Genomic DNA, 16580 nt, shown 5'->3' on the forward strand with positions numbered 1-16580 from the left:
TTCTGTCTGTATGCATAGCAAACAGATCCAAATTCTTTCATCTTTGAAAGATCAGGCTTTCTCCCAGTAAACATGTAGTGTGGAGTCTGTCCTACACGCTTATTGTAACACCTATTGCGAATTACTGCAGCAGTCATTACAGCATATGTCCACAATTTCTTTGGTAGGTTGCTCTCAAGTAGCATGCATCTTGCCATTTCAAACAGTGTTCTCCAATTTCTCTCAGTGGTCCCATTTTGATGGGGTGAGTAAGGGGTTGAAGTTTCATGTCTTATGGCATTCTTACTGAGCAGTGACTGGAACTCTTTGGCTGTGTACTCTGTGCCATTATCTGACCTGACACACTTTATTTTTCCATAAGGGGCCACATCAGCAATAAACTTCTCAGTAGCTTTTACAGTATCACTTTTTGCTTTTAGGAAATACACAAAAACTGCCCCTGAATAATCATCCGTAAATGCTAGAGTATATCTGAACCCATCTTTCGCCTCTGGCTCAATAGGGCCAGCCAAATCAGTGTGCACAAGCTCAAGAGCTGCTTTTGCCTTTTCATCAGGCTCTCTGTTTCTGCTCTGAACAAATTTTCCCTGTGTGCAGATTTCACAGTTGAGGGTAGATTTGTCAATCTTACCTGTGATTTTCATTCCCTCTGTCACATTTTCTAACTTTGACACATCCTCAAAATTACAGTGGCCAAGAATTTTGTGCCATGTGTGAATATCATAGCACCCAAGACATCCATCATCATTTTCATTACTTACAGTGTTAAGATAGTAAAGTCTATCATACTCCTCGATGTCAAAAGTGGTACCGTTCTTGTGGATGAGCTTGTTACACCCCTGTCGGAAGTTGACTGAAGCTCCGTTGGCTGTCGCTGCTTTAACAGAGAAAATGTCCTGTGGAAACGACGGCACGTACAGCGCCTTCGTCAGCGTTGTTTTCACCCGACGACCCGTGTTGTCTCTCAGGTAAACCTCCGCTGCACCTCTCCTCTCCGCGACACCATTCGTTCTTGTTCCGTCAGCCAGCTCCACGGAATGTTTTTCCGGTTTGAAAGTCTCGTCAAACTCCTTAAACTTCCCGATGTCCGTGACTATATGTGACGTTGCTCCCGTATCAACCATCAGCCCTTTATGTTTCAGTCCACGAACCTGACAGTCACTTATTTTGAATGCAAATGTGTGGCCTTCAGCATCTGTTGCTTGTTTCACATTGTCTCTTCTTTTTCGTCTGCAATTTGCGTCAGTATGAGTGGAGCGCTTGCAAAAACTACACCACTGTCTCCGTTCTCTGTGCTCTCCAGTAACGGTACATTCCCGGGCCTTGTGCCCTTTCTGGCCACAGTTGAAGCAGGTTATCTCGGTCCCTTTATCTCTTCCTCTTGGCCAGCTAACTTTAATGTTACTTGCCTTCATCACGTTGTCGTCAGTGGAAATGGCGCTAAACTTCTCGGTGCTTTCATAGCTCCTCAACTTGGTTTTGAACTTGCCATAAGTTGTCGGCTCGTCACTCTGCGTTATGTGGATGGCAAACGGCTTAAATGATTCGGGCAAACCTTTCAGAATCATTGCAATCAACAGCCCGTCACTTAAAGTCTCTTCAGCATTCCTCAGTGCTGTAATAGCCGTCTCAGCACGAATGATATAATCCGTAACACTTTCGTCACTGGCTTTCTGAAGAGAAGTTAGCTCAGTGTAGAGGCTAATCACACGTGGCTTCCCTTTACCTGCATAATGTTCCCTCAATATCTTCAACGCTTTTCTCCCATCATCTGCTGCTTCTCTCATTATCAGGGAAAGACTTTTATCATCCAAAACCTGTATCAATTCGGCGTAGGCTTCTTCATTTTTCTCTCCGTCTTCTTCATCTTCATCCACGCTCAATATGGTGGCCTTTAGCCCTAGCAAACGCAAGTGTACCAAAAACTTCGTCTCCCATAACTCGTAGTTTTTTTCATCTCCGTCGAAACATAATCTATTCCATCGGCTTCCATGTTCCCTCCTGGGCCCATAACCTGTTGGTGCTGTCATCTTCAGGACAGGAATACCGGCTTACTTAACGGAGGAATAAACACACATGTTCATCGTTGGTGTTTCAACCAGAACGCGGGAAAATGCCCTTTCTTTATTTTCGCACATGCGCAGTTGTACATTTCTCATAGGGCATAACTGTACCAGTGTAAGAACACAATTTATAACATATTAGTCTATATGTTAACAACATGACTACAATGATTCATTCTGGCTTGATGGTGTCAATCTTATATGCGCATGGTAAATTATAGGCCACATGCCCTACCCTAAACTACTCAGGAACTTTTAAATGTAGTAAGTTAAATGGTGCACTGTGACCGTGTACCTAACTACCTAACAATGGTTAATTCATTTTTTCAACCAAACAGCATACTTGGTTTGCTGAGGTATTGGACTGTATAAATGTAACTCAAATTCATAGATGTATGATTTAACCGTATTTTGAAGCTAAGATTGTTCATTTACAAAGACAGTGTTAATAAAGTAGCCTTAAACAATTTACTGTGTAGACTTGTGTTGGGTTATGGAGTTACACAATTAAGGGCTTGTAGCCTACAAATGAACAACTGACTTTCAGCATGCTTATAGGGAGGGGAACTCAAACATGTACAACACTTACATAAATGACTGGTGATTGGCTGAAATAAATTGATAATAAGAACCTTGTGGGAGCTGTTTTGTTAGAATTCAGTGCAGCTTTTGACATGATCAATCATAGTCAGTGGTGTGTACTCATGGATGCCAAGAGAAGCCAGGCTTACCCAAAAAACTACAAATAAAAATATTATTTTATATATTTAGTCCCTCTGTGTTTCATAGTTTTCCTGCTGAATGTATCTCACTGGAGAAAGCATCCGAGCGAGCGAAACAGCGCCCTCAGTACGTGTAGCCCATCTATCTGATGCTGTCTAGTCAAAAAGAGTATGATATTGTTGCCGCTGTAGCATCAAATGCAAGGGAAGCCAGCAAGCATTTGGCCTCCGTTGATAAAAAATGAATAAAATAATAGCCAATCAGAGCTGAGTTAAACTGCTCTACTGTGAATGGTCCTGTAGTTCTAGGGAAGCCAGTTTGGATTTGGCTTCACACCAATCACATCACATGACATCAGAAGGTGAACGTCATTTACAGAAAAAACTTGAATTGTTGCATCTCGTTGTGTTGTCCTCCGGTGGCTAACTAACTAGCTAAAATCTTCCTATTCCTAAATTAGCCATGAATGGAGATAGGGATTTGGACTTGTAGTTTTACTAAATTCTCCGTACTGGCCAATATTTATAACGGTGATTCTGATCCAACCATAATTCATACATTGTGCCCCTGTAGCTAGATGTAGTGGGCTAATGTTAACTAGCTGGCCGGGCACATCGTTGCCCATGAAAGGAAGTTAGGCAGGCGAGCAAGTATTTTAGCCAGGTAGCCTAGGACAACAGAAACAGTACATATGACTGAGTCATAGACCGTTTCGGCAACATGAAAGAGAGGAGGATGTCATTGGTGTTTCTCTACAGTGAGGGAAAAAAGTATTTGATCCCCTGCTGATTTTGTACATTTGCCCACTGACAACGACATGATCAGTATATAATTTTAATGGTAGGTTTATTTGAACAGTGAGAGACAGAATAACAACAAAAAAATCAAGAAAAACGTATGTCAAAAATGTTATAAATTGATTTCCATTTTAATGAGGGAAATAAGTATTTGACCCCTCTGCAAAACATGACTTAGTACTTGGTGGCAAAACCCTTGTTGGCAATCACAGAGGTCAGACGTTTCTTGTAGTTGGCCACCAGGTTTGCACACATCTCAGGAGGGATTTTGTCCCACTCCTCTTTGCAGATCTTCTCCAAGTCATTAAGGTTTCGAGGCTGACGTTTGGCAACTCAAACCTTCAGCTCCCTCCACAGATTTTCTATGGGATTAAGGTCTGGAGACTGGCTAGGCCACTCCAGGACCTTAATGGGCTTCTTCTTGAGCCACTCCTTTGTTGCCTTGGCCGTGTGTTTTGGATCATTGTCATGCTGGAATACCCATCCACGACCCATTTTCAATGCCCTGGCTGAGGGAAGGAGGTTCTCACCCAAGATTTGACGGCACATGGCCCCGTCCATCGTCCCTTTGATGCGGTGAAGTTGTCCTGTCTCCTTAGCAGAAAAACACCCCCAAAGCATAATGTTTCCACCTCCATGTTTGACGGTGGGGATGGTGTTCTTGGGGTCATAGGCAGCATTCCTCCTCCTCCAAACATGGCGAGTTGAGTTGATGCCAAAGAGCTCCATTTTGGTCTCATCTGACCACAACACTTTCACCCAGTTTACATTGTACATTTTTGTCATTTTAGCAGACGCTCTTATCCAGAGCGACTTACAGTTAGTGAATACATATTTGTATAATTTTTTTTATATTGTTTATATTTTCGATTTAGTTAATTTTTTTTTATTAATAAAAAAAAGAAATATTATACTGCCCCCCCATGGGAATCGAACCCACAACCCTGGCGTTGCAAACGCCATGCTCTATCAACTGAGCTACATCCCTGCCGGCCATTCCCTCCCCTACCCTGGACGACGCTGGGCCAATTGTGCGCCGCCCATGAGTCTCCCGGTCGCGGCCGGCTGCGACAGAGCCTGGATTCGTGCCTTAGACCACTGCGCCACTCAGGAGCTCACTCCAAAGTTCTCCTCTGAATCATTCAGATGTTCATTGGCAAACTTCAGACGGGCCTGTATATGTGCTTTCTTGAGCAGGGGGACCTTGCGGGCGCTGCAAGGTCCCCCTGTAGTGTGTTACCAATTGTTTTCTAGGTGACTATGGTCCCAGCTGCATTGAGATCATTGACAAGATCCTCCCGTGTAGTTCTGGGCTGATTCCTCACCGTTCTCATGATCATTGCAACTCCACAAGGTGAGATCTTGATTGGAGCCCCAGGCCGAGGGAGATTGACAGTCCTTTTGTGTTTCTTTCATTTGCGAATAATCGCACCAACTGTTGTCACCTTCTCACCAAGCTGCTTGGCGATGGTCTTGAAGCCCATTCCAGCCTTGTGTAGGTCTACAATCTTGTCCCTGACATCCTTGGAGAGCTCTTTGGTCTTGGCCATGATGGAGAGTTTGGAATCTGATTGATTGATTGCTTCTGTGGACAGGTGTCTTTTATACAGGTAACAATCTGAGATTAGGAGCACTCCCTTTAAGAGTGTGCTCCTAATCTCAGCTCATTACCTGTATAAAAGACACCTGGGAGCCAGAAATCTTTCTGATTGAGAGGGTGTCAAATACTTATTTCCCTCATTAAAATGCAAATCAATTTATAACATTTTTGACATGCGTTTTTCTGAAAATGGGTTGTGGATGGGTATTCCAGTATGACAATGATCCAAAACACACGGCCAAGGCAACAAAGGAGTGGCTCAAGAAGAAGCCCATTAAGGTCCTAGAGTGGCCTAGCCAATCTCCAGACCTTAATCCCATAGAAAATCTGTGGAGGGAGCTGAAGGTTTGAGTTGCCAAACGTCAGCCTTGAAACCTTAATGACTTGGAGAAGATCTGCAAAGAGGAGTGAGTCACTGGCTTGCTGGTGCTCTTTCATGCCGTCCCTAGGAGGGGTGCGTCACTTGAGTGGGTTGAGTTACTGACGTGATCTTCCTGTCTGGGTTGGCGCCCCCCCTTGGTTTGTGCTGTGGTGGAGACCTCTGTGGGCTATACTCGGCCTTGTCTCAGGATTGTAAGTTGGTGGTTGAGGATATCCCTCTGGTGGTGCGGGGCTGTGCTTTGGCAGAGTGGGTGGGGTTATATCCTTCCTGTTTGGCCCTGTCCGGGGTTTCTTCGGATGGGGCCACAGTGTCTCCGGACCGCTCCTGTCTCAGCTTCCAGTATTTATGCTGCAGTAGTTTATGTGTCGGGGGGCTGGGGTTAGTTGGTTATACCTGGAGTACTTCTCCTGTCTTATCCAGTGTCCTGTGTGAATTTAAGTATGCTCTCTCTAATTCTCTCGTTCTCTCTTTCTCTCTGAGAACCTGAGCCCTAGGACCATACGTCAGGACTACCGGGCATGCTGACACCTTGCTGTCCCCAGTCCGCCTGGCCTTGCTGCTATTCCAGTTTCAACTGTTCTGCCTGCGGTTACGGAAACCCCTACCTGTCCCAGACCTGCTGTTTTCAACTCTTAATGATCGGCTATGAAAAGCCAACTGAGAGACCTGAGCCCTAGGACCATACGTCGGGACTACCGGCCGTGGTGACTCCTTGCTGTCCCCAGTCCGCCTGGCCTTGCTGCTATTCCAGTTTCAACTGTTCTGCCTGCGGTTATGGAACCCCTACCTGTCCCAGACCTGCTGTTTTCAACTCTTAATGATCGGCTATGAAAAGCCAACTGAGATTTATTCCTGATTATTATTTGACCATGCTTGTCACTTATGAACATTTTTGAACATCTTGGCATGGTTCTGTTATAATCTCCACCCGGCACAGCCAGAAGAGGACTGGCCACCCCTCATAGCCTGGTTCCTCTCTAGGTTTCTTCCTAGGTTTTGGCCTTTCTAGGGAGTTTTTCCTAGCCACCGTGCTTCTACACCTGCATTACTAGCTGTTTGGGGTTTTAGGCTGGGTTTCTGTAAAGCACTTCGAGATATTAGCTGATGTAAGAAGGGCTATATAAAATAAAATTGATTGATTGATTGAGTGGGACAAAATCCCTCCTGAGATGTGTGCAAACCTGGTGGCCAACTACAAGAAACGTCTGACCTCTGTGATTGCCAACAAGGGTTTTGCCACCAAGTACTAAGTCATGTTTTGCAGAGGGGTCAAATACTTATTTCCCTCATTAAAATGCAAATCAATTTATAACATTTTTGACATGCGTTTTTCTGGATTTTTTTGTTGTTATTCTGTCTCTCACTGTTCAAATAAACCTACCATTAAAATATTAGACTGATCATTTCTTTGTCAGTGGGCAAACGTACAAAATCAGCAGGGGATCAAATACTTTTTTCCCTCACTGTAGAAGAAGGGTGAGTCAACATGTTTTTTGTACAAACACAAATCAGTACCATGGACAGCCACATCATACTTGGCTTACGTTGATTGGTGTCTTTTAAGTTGTCACTGTTTTAAACTAAGCATAGGTGATTTGATGATGTTGAAGTTGAAATGTTCAAAGGCACTTAAATCTTTTGTCTTGCCCATTCACCCTCTGAATGGCACATATAAACAATTCTGGTCTCAATTGTCTCAAGGCTTAAAAATCCTTCTTTAACCTGTCTCCTCCCCTTCATCTACACTGATTGAAGTGGATTTAACAAGTGACATCAATAAGGGATCATAGTTTCACCTGGATTCACATGGTCAGTCTATGTTATGGAAAGAGCAGGTGTTCCTAATGTTTTTTACACTCAGTGTATGTGAAAATCCTGTTAATTGACTACAGTTCAGCATTCAACACTATGGTTCCCTCCAAGCTCGACACCAAGCTCAGAGCCCTGGTTCTGGACACCACCCTCTGCAACTGGATCCTGGACTTCCTGACGGGCAGACCACAGGCTGTGAGGATTAGCAACAACACATCCTCCACACTGACTCGTAACACAGGGCCCCCCAGAGGTGTGTCCTCAGTCCTCTGCTGTACTCCCTGTTCACCCACGACTGCGTGGCTTTGCACGACACCAACTCCATCATCAAGTTTGCTGGCGACACCACTGTTGTAGGCCTGATAACCAACAATGACTAGTCAGCCTATAGGAAGGAGGTAAGTTAAATATTATTGTGGTGTCATGACAACAACATCTCCCTCACGTCAACAAAACAAAGGAGTTAATTGTTGACTTCAGGAAGCAGAGAAGGGAACATGCCCTGATCCACATCAGTGGGACAGTAGTAGAGAGAATCATGAGTTTTAAGTTCCTCGGCGTCCACATCACAGAGAACTTGTCATGGACCAACAACACCACCACTCTTGTCAAGAAGGCACAACAGCGTCTTTACTTCCTAAGGCGGCTGAAAATGCGGCATGCCGCCCCAGGTCCTCTCCAAATACTACCGCTGCACCATCGAGAGCATTCTGACCAGTTGCATCACGGCCTGGTATGGGAATTATCTCTACGTCCACCACTGGGACCGTGCTTCCACCCATCCAGGACGTCTATTCGAAACGGTGCCTGAGGAAGGCATGCAGCCACAAGGTGTTCTCTCCCTTACTGTCATTGAAACTTGAAACCAAACCTGAACCTGGTTGTCATGGAAACCATGTCTCTTTCTCTCTCTCCCTTACCGTTGTTGAAACTTGAAACCACTCTCTGGTTAAATTTGCCACAGTTGTGGTGGCAGAATGTTAGTGTTTGTGTCCATACAAGCCTGTTTGTGTGTGATTCTACAAAGCTTGTATGTGAGCAGTTAAAGTGTGTGTGTGTGTGTTTGTGTGTGTGTGTGTGTGTGTGTGTGTGTGTGTGAGCAGATAAAAGAGTGTTTGTGTGTTGCGTGAACTTTGAGTCATTCTAGATCTAGGAGCTGTTTGGTGTGTGTGTGTGTGTGTGTGTGTGTGTGTGTGTGTGTGTGTGTGTGTGTGAGCAGATAAAATAGTGTTTGTGTGTTGCGTGAACTTTGAGTCATTCTAGATCTGGGAGCTGTTTGGTGTGTGTGTGTGTGTGTGTGTGTGTGTGTGTGTATTCCATCCTGGTAGAGTCCCTCTCCTACTCCCTCTACAAGTTTATCACACAGGCTCCTGTACCTGTTCTCTATTATAGCCTCAGTTCACCATATTGACTCTTCTGGTGTGGATCAGAGAAACAGGAAACCCACATCCCCAAGCTGCCTGTGTCTGTCTGTCTGTCATATGCCCCCTGACTATCTCCTTCTCAACTACACAGGGTTACAGCTTGGGGATGTGGGTTTCCTGTTTCTCTGATCCACACAAGAACAGTCTGAATAGCCACCTTGATAATGACACGCATTCACCAGTTGCTAGTCTGTAGAACAGTCAAGTAGTATATTATGTTGTGTGGTTATCATTTCAGTTAGTTATTATCAAAGGCTTTTGTAATGCTCGTTTTCCGCTGCTGTCTTATGTTGTTTTGTGGCCTATGGACTGTACTGTACTGTACACCCTCAGGAGTGTGTTCATGTGTAGTGAATATGATGCAGTAGGACTATACTACAGCCAGCCTCAGGCTCTCTGAAACACACAGCTCTGTTTGTCTGCTCTCTGTGTGTGGTTGTCCTCTATCTGATGAGTTTCCCAGCCAATGCTGTTTCTCCCTCCAGTTGTTATGCGCTATCATAGGATGACTAATACTACAGCTACTGTAGATACCTCGGAGTGACTCATTGTCACGTGGAGTATGAACACCAGACATCACCACTACATAGCAATTCATTGTTGCTTACTACTACAGTGCGCATCAGAGTTTTTGTGCGGTATATCAACTCAGATTATATGGCCAAGTTAGATAACCAATTCCACCTCACGTAACTCTAGTCTGTTTACTATGCTGGTCTGGTCTGTGCTGTGTCTAATTGTTCTGTTTCTATGGCTACATCACATGTGTAGCAGGTAGGCTACAGGTACAGTAGATGTTCAGTACAGCATGTAGAGATGCACAGAGTGCGTCCCTCCCTTTCACACAACCTCCCCCAAATGTATCCATTGCCTTTCCCATTTCAAATAGCCGATGCTGCCACACACAACACATACAGCTGGCCCATGACATGATTTATAGGTGTACAGTCTACAGGATGCCTGAGAAATTGTTTAATGCATGCACTTTTCTAGAAATAGCCAAGACCTGAGATTCTTTCCTTTGGATTGGACCGCATCCTTGTGCACAGAGGCAGTCGGATATATATATTTTTTACATTGTTTGCAAACTGATATGTGAAACGTATTAATGCCAAAATAACATGCAAAACAGGCAAGCCCCCTCCCAAAAAATATTATTATTATATATTTTTTTTATTAGAAATTTGGGGCTCAAAACAGGCTCTGCCCCACCTGCCCTGAATGACAGGTCACCACTGCATAGTCTACAAACTACATAGGATTTGCATATAAATAACTTTTTTTTGATCAGCAACTCCCAACCAGAAATGTGGGAAGTCCCAGTAGGATAGAACACAGTAGGAGAGACCAGAAGCCTGAATACCATGTTATTGCGAAAGAGACTATATGAACAGGAACATAAAAACCATGCTATGTCCCTTTCTTTCACAGTGGTGTTTCAGATGGTTAGCTGTGCAAACGCCCATACCATTGGCTGTAACTTTACTCAACATGCCAACGGTACAACAACCTATCACCTCTCAGAGCTCCCGCCTTCAATCAGTTGTGAGATAAACAATCATTAAATGAAAAAAGGCATCTATTTTCAATGACTTCTACATTTTTCAATTCTGGGATTTTAAATTCAAATCACTTCCTGAATTGACTGACTTCAATTCAAGTTAACCCCAACCTTGCTTCTGAATGATTAGGTGATTTCTGATGTCACTCACATTTGGATACGCCCAGTACATTATTTAGCAGACTCTCTTATTCAGAACAACTTTCAGGAGCCATTAGGATTAAATGCCTTGCTCAAGGGCACATTGACAGACTTTTCACCTAGGGGAGTCAAACCCACAACCTCTCGGTTACTGGCCCAAAGCTTTTAACCACTAGGCTACCTGCCTCTCACATGCATGGAGAATTCAAATTAATTGACAACATTAGTACCTGAGGCTTTACACAGTCCACTGTGTACTTCAGGGTGCCCAGACAGACTGTGGTAGAGATGGACTGTCTGGTCAGACCCAGGATGTGATCTGAGTTTGTTTCATCGTTAAAGGTCAGCGTGGAGCCCTAAACAAAAACACATAGTTTCTCCTGGTCAGTAACAACATGGTCCCTAAAGATGACAGATGCACTAGTCTTCTGAACAGGGTTGGGGTTTAAATCGAATTGAAGTCAGTTAATTCAGGAACTAAACTGAAAAACAATCATTCAATGAAAAAGGGCATCTGTTTTCAATGACTTCTAAACTTTCAATTTTGGGATTTTAAATTCAAATCACTTCCTGAATTGACTGACTTCAATTCAAGTTGACCCCAACCCTGCTTCTGAATGATTAGGTGATTTCTGATGTCACTCACATTTGGATACGCCCAGTAAGAAAGTTGTTCTAAATAAGAGAGTCTGCTAAATTATGTAAATGTACGTTCAGAAAGAGGTGATTATATCACATGGAAGTGATGGCAATGGATCAATGCATGGCTGGACTTGTAAAGGTCTCCAATGGATCAATGCATGGCTGGACTTGTAAAGGTCTCCAATGGATCAATGCATGGCTGGACTTGTAAAGGTCTCCAATGGATCAATGCATGGCTGGACTTGTAAAGGTCTCCAATGGATCAATGCATGACTGGACTTGTAAAGGTCTAGTCTCCACTACATCACTTCATGGTGTCTTATTGTCAGGTCTAGACTACATCAATTGATCAATGCATGGCTGGACTTGTAAAGGTCTCCACTACATCAATGGATCAATGCATGGCTGGACTTGTAAAGGTCTCCACTACATCAATGGATCAATGCATGGCTGGACTTGTAAAGGTCTATTCTCCACTACATCACCTCATGGTCTCTTATTGTCACCTCCTCTCTGTTGTCTTTCAGGTGGTGAATGAAGTAGAATGTGAGTATAACCCCACCTCCAACTGAAAACAACAAGATAATACACACATACACAGAGACACTAACACGCATGCACACAAACACACTGTTGTTTACATTCATCAATCTACTAACTTCTTTTTACAGTAACTGAACAAAAATATCACACAGGAACTCACAGAAAACCAAAAAGGAACTGAAGAGAGTGGAGAAGGGAATTGGTCAGTGAGGTGACCAAGAACCCGATGGTCACTCTGACAGAGCTCCAGAGTTCCTCTGTGGAGATGGGAGAAACTTCCAGAAGGACAACCATCTCTGCAGCATTCCAACAATCAGGCCTTTATGGTAGAGTGGCCAGATGGAAACCAAGATTAAACTCTTTGGCCTGAATGCCAAGCGTCACGTCTGGAGGAAACCTGGCACCATCCCTACGGTGAAGCATGGTGGTGGCAGCATCATGCTGTGGGGATGTTTTTCAGTGGCAGGGACTGGGAGACTAGTCAGGATCGAGGGAAAGATGAACGGAGCAAAGTACAGAGAGATCCTTGATGAAAACCTGCTCCAGAGCGCTCAGGACTTCAGACTGGGGCGAAGGTTTACCTTCCAACAGGACAACGACCATAAGCACACAGCCAAGACAACGCAGGAGTGGATTCGGGACAAGTCTCTGAATGTCCTTGAGTCGCCCAGCCAGAGCCCAGACTTCAACCCAATCAAACATCTCTGGAGAGACCTGAAAATAGATGTGCAGCAACGCTCCCCATCCAACCTGACAGAGCTTGAGAGGATCTGTAGAGAAGAATGGGAGAAACTCCCCAAATACAGGTGTGCCAAGCTTGTAGTGTCATACCCAAGAAGACTCAAGGCTGTAATCGCTGTCAAAGGTGCTTCTACAAAGCACTGAGTAAAGGGTTTGAATACTTATGTACATTTGATATTTCCGTTTTTTATTTGTAATACATTTGCAAAAAGTTATAAAAACCTGTTTTTGCTTTGTCCTTCTGGGGTATTGTGTGTAGATTGACGGGGAAAAAATACAATTTAATCAATTTTAGAATAAGGCTGTAACGTAAAATAATGTGGAAAACGTCAAGGGGTCTTAATATTTTCCAAATGCACTGTATATATACAAAGGAACAGTATACAAAGTCATGTTACTATGTTGAGGGGAAATGACTTGGATGGTATTATCTGTGGTTTAGTGAGTAATAATGTGTGTTACTTGTGGATACATTGCGATACTCATAAGAGTTTCAAGTTACTGTAAAGACGGATGAAAGGCTTATGAATCAGACAGCACACAGACACGACATTCCCTTTCACCTCTCTTTCACTAGTTCCTAACAGTTCATACCAGTTCCTAACAGTTCATACCAGTTCATAACAGTTCATACCAGTTCCTAACAATTCATACCAGTTCACTTCCAGTACATACCGGTAGTATGCTGCAACAAATATAGTTCTGGTCCCTCCCTCCCACTCCACTATACCAGGGAAGTCCCTGTGTGATTATGAATGACTTAGCATTGGAACTTAGTAAACAGAGTTCCAGGCTTGATATTGAACCAGAGAGGATGTGAAATCAGTCCCCAGCCACACCTATTCACACACACCACTCTGCCTAGACATTGTCTGTTATACAATTATTATTATCATGCATAATTATAGATCTAGTAATATAAACATAATATACATTGTGTACATAGTAGAATATGAAATATGATTACGATATATAACCTTTTTCCAGTTAGTCACTGAGGAAGTGACTAATGGATCTAATGTCATGCTTTTAGTAGTAGGATGAAATTGACCTATATATTTAAAGTTTTCCCCTAATTAAGTAGTGTAGGGTAAGCTGATCCTAGATCTGTGCCTATGGGCAACTCTGACCCAATTCATATTTTAGTGTTTTCTTTAGGTCAGCTAATTCTTATAGTGAGGGATGTAGGACTGGCATCTTTCCAAATCTTATATTGATATAACTTCTATGTGAGCGCAAATCAAATAGCCAGATTCCAAACTGCTACCTTGCTTCCCTAGGTGCTTTTTGACTTCCCTTTGTGGACCTGAAAGGCCTGCTACAAGTGGAAGGTTAAGGGTTTATTAGAAGTTACAGTACTGGACTCGACTCAGGCTGTGTTATTTAGATATAATTTAAGATCCATGCTTTAAATGTGTCCATTGGTGTTTTAACTTGATTTATGTATATTATCTGACCACTGTATGTTCTTGCTTACTGCTAAATCTGGGTATAAGACAAAGATAGAGATGTAGGGAAATGCTGGGGACAGCCACACCTCTCTCTCTCTCTCTCTCTCTCTCTCTCTCTCTCTCTCTCTCTCTCTCTCTCTCTCTCTCTCTCTCTCTCTCTCTCTTGCTCGCTCGCTCTCTCTGTCTCTCTCTCTCTCTCTCTCTCTCTCTCTCTCTCTCTCTCTCTCTCTCTCGCTCTCTCTGTCTCTCTCTCTCTCTCTCTCTCTCTCTCTCTCTCTCTCTCTCTCTCTCTCTCTCTCTCTCTCTCTCTCTCTCTCTCGCTCGCTCGCTCTCTCTGTCTCTCTCTCTCTCTCTCTCTCTCTCTCTCTCTCTCTCTCTCTCTCTCTCTCTCTCTCTCTCTCTCTCTCCGCTCGCTCTCTCTCTCTGTCTCCCTCTCTCTCTCTCTCTCTCTCTCTCTCTCTCTCTCTCTCTCTCTCTCTCTCTCGCTCGCTCGCTCTGTCTGTCTCTCTCTCTCTCTCTCTCTCTCTCTCTCTCTCTCTCTCTCTCTCTCTCTCTCTCTCTCTCTCTCTCTCTCTCTCTCTCTCTCTCTCTCTCTCTCTCTCTCTCTCTCTCTCTCTCTCTCTCTCTGCCTCAGTCCATTGTTTGATGTTGACACCACACAGTTTTACATTTCTCTAACAAGTCAATCTCTCCTTAACACTAAAACTACTTCACAGTTGATATAATGTAGCCTAGAGATTGCCTTCAGTAAACACATTTACTGCTGTATAAGATTCCCACGGGCGGCCAGTATGAAAAAATAAAACAATTCATGTATGCACTCACTAACTGTAAGTCGCTCTGGATAAGAGCGTCTGCTAAATGACTAAAATGTAAAATATAAATATATAACCTCTCTTCCTTCTGTCTCTTATCTCACAGTGAAATCTTGTAAACTAATACACTGACTGCAACCTAGCTACTCTTTTGTATTTACAGTCTATTTGTAACTTTACTCCTTGAGTCCTAATCTACCTATAACATTACTTATTTCTTATATGTTTGTTATGACTGAAACAACACCAGAGTATCATTTTCTTTGTGTCAACTTTCCCCTCATTTCTGGTTGTAATGTCAACACAACTATAGTTATGTTTATCCAGGCACACTGCATTGCTTGAAGACGCCAACAAGATGGACTGTTTTGTCATAATTCCATGATATCATCTGCTTGACTCATCCCACCTGGCCCCAGCCACTCAGCTCCACTCTCTACAAACAAACAAATGTGTTAAAAACAAATGTGTTTATTTTTATGGAATTGACCTGGGCATAAAATAATATTCTCCAAACAAAACAGACATACAAGCAAATTATTAATATACCATTGGTTGAAAAATACAGCAATAAACAGAATGGTGGCACTTTATTTAGATAGTCCCATATAGATGATCTACAGATCATACTATCAACAAACTATCTGTTGATAAGCAAATGCTTGCTTAGGTTGCTGTTAGGGTTAGGTGTAGAATAAGGGTTAAAGTTAGGGTTATGGCTGGGGTTAGGGTTAGGATGAGGGTTAATGTTAAGGGTTAGTGGATAGTTAGTTTAAATGTTGTTGATAGTTATTGAACATCTACAAGCCATCTACTTGGGACTATCCTAATAAAGTGTTAACAAAATAATTGGGGGTAATTGTTGAATAACCTGTGGTTAACATTTTACATTTACATTTTAGTAATTTAGCAGACGCTCTTATCCAGAGCGACTTACATTATTTATTTATTTTATTTTATTTTTTCATACCCCCTGTCGGAATCGAACCCACAACCCTGGCGTTGCAAACGCCATGCTCTATCAACTGAGCTACATCCCTGGAGTGGATCACAGGGCTGAAGTAGAACCACCTTCAATACAGTCAGCCTAGATTATATTTATTTCCATGAGTCTTCATCTGGGTTTCAAAACAGTCACATGATTTCTCAGAATTCTTGATGATTCTAATTTCTGGTGTGGCCTACCTGCCAGTATAAGGCCATTACTGAAAGGGGAGAGAGAGTTTACTCTTCATGTCTAACTGTGATAACTGCCTGTCTTACAGTTTTTCTAGATTGCTAAGACACATTTCTTGAAAGCTGCTCTCCTTTTCTCTTAACTGTGAACACAAAACCCAATTTTCAAGCTACATTCACAAAACCTCCGACTCTTCTTGCAAAACCAAACTTTCACCTCAAAACAGTTCAATCTGTGCTCAAAACTGAACTATGTTGTCAAATCGTGCCCCAAGTCAATCAAAATAAAAAACACTACTGAACAGTCACTAAACACTACGTAGAAAAATAGAAAACACAATGCTCAGGACATGAAGCTGGAGAAATAAATGTTTATTGTTCACTGTAGGCTAAATGCATGTTGCAAAACAAAAAAAAACTGTGCATTTAGCACTTGTACAAAAAGACAAAACAGAAATCTTGTGCATTTACATGTAGCACTTGTAAAAACAAACAGAAATCTTATGCGTTTGCCACTTGTGTACAGTAAGCCCATGTAAAAATAAAGTACAAAAATATACAAATAAGTGCATTACTCAGCCACAGCATCATGTCTCCGTACTGGGTCAGGCCACAGGACTTCATCCACATCACAGGCCACATTTTGTCTGGCCAGGCAACGGGGAAAAAACCCTGGCATGCCGTATCCAGGCTTGGCATGCCTCCACAC

This window comes from Coregonus clupeaformis, chromosome 28 (assembly GCF_020615455.1).
Source record: "Coregonus clupeaformis isolate EN_2021a chromosome 28, ASM2061545v1, whole genome shotgun sequence".
In the NCBI taxonomy this organism is placed as follows: Eukaryota; Metazoa; Chordata; class Actinopteri; order Salmoniformes; family Salmonidae; genus Coregonus; species Coregonus clupeaformis.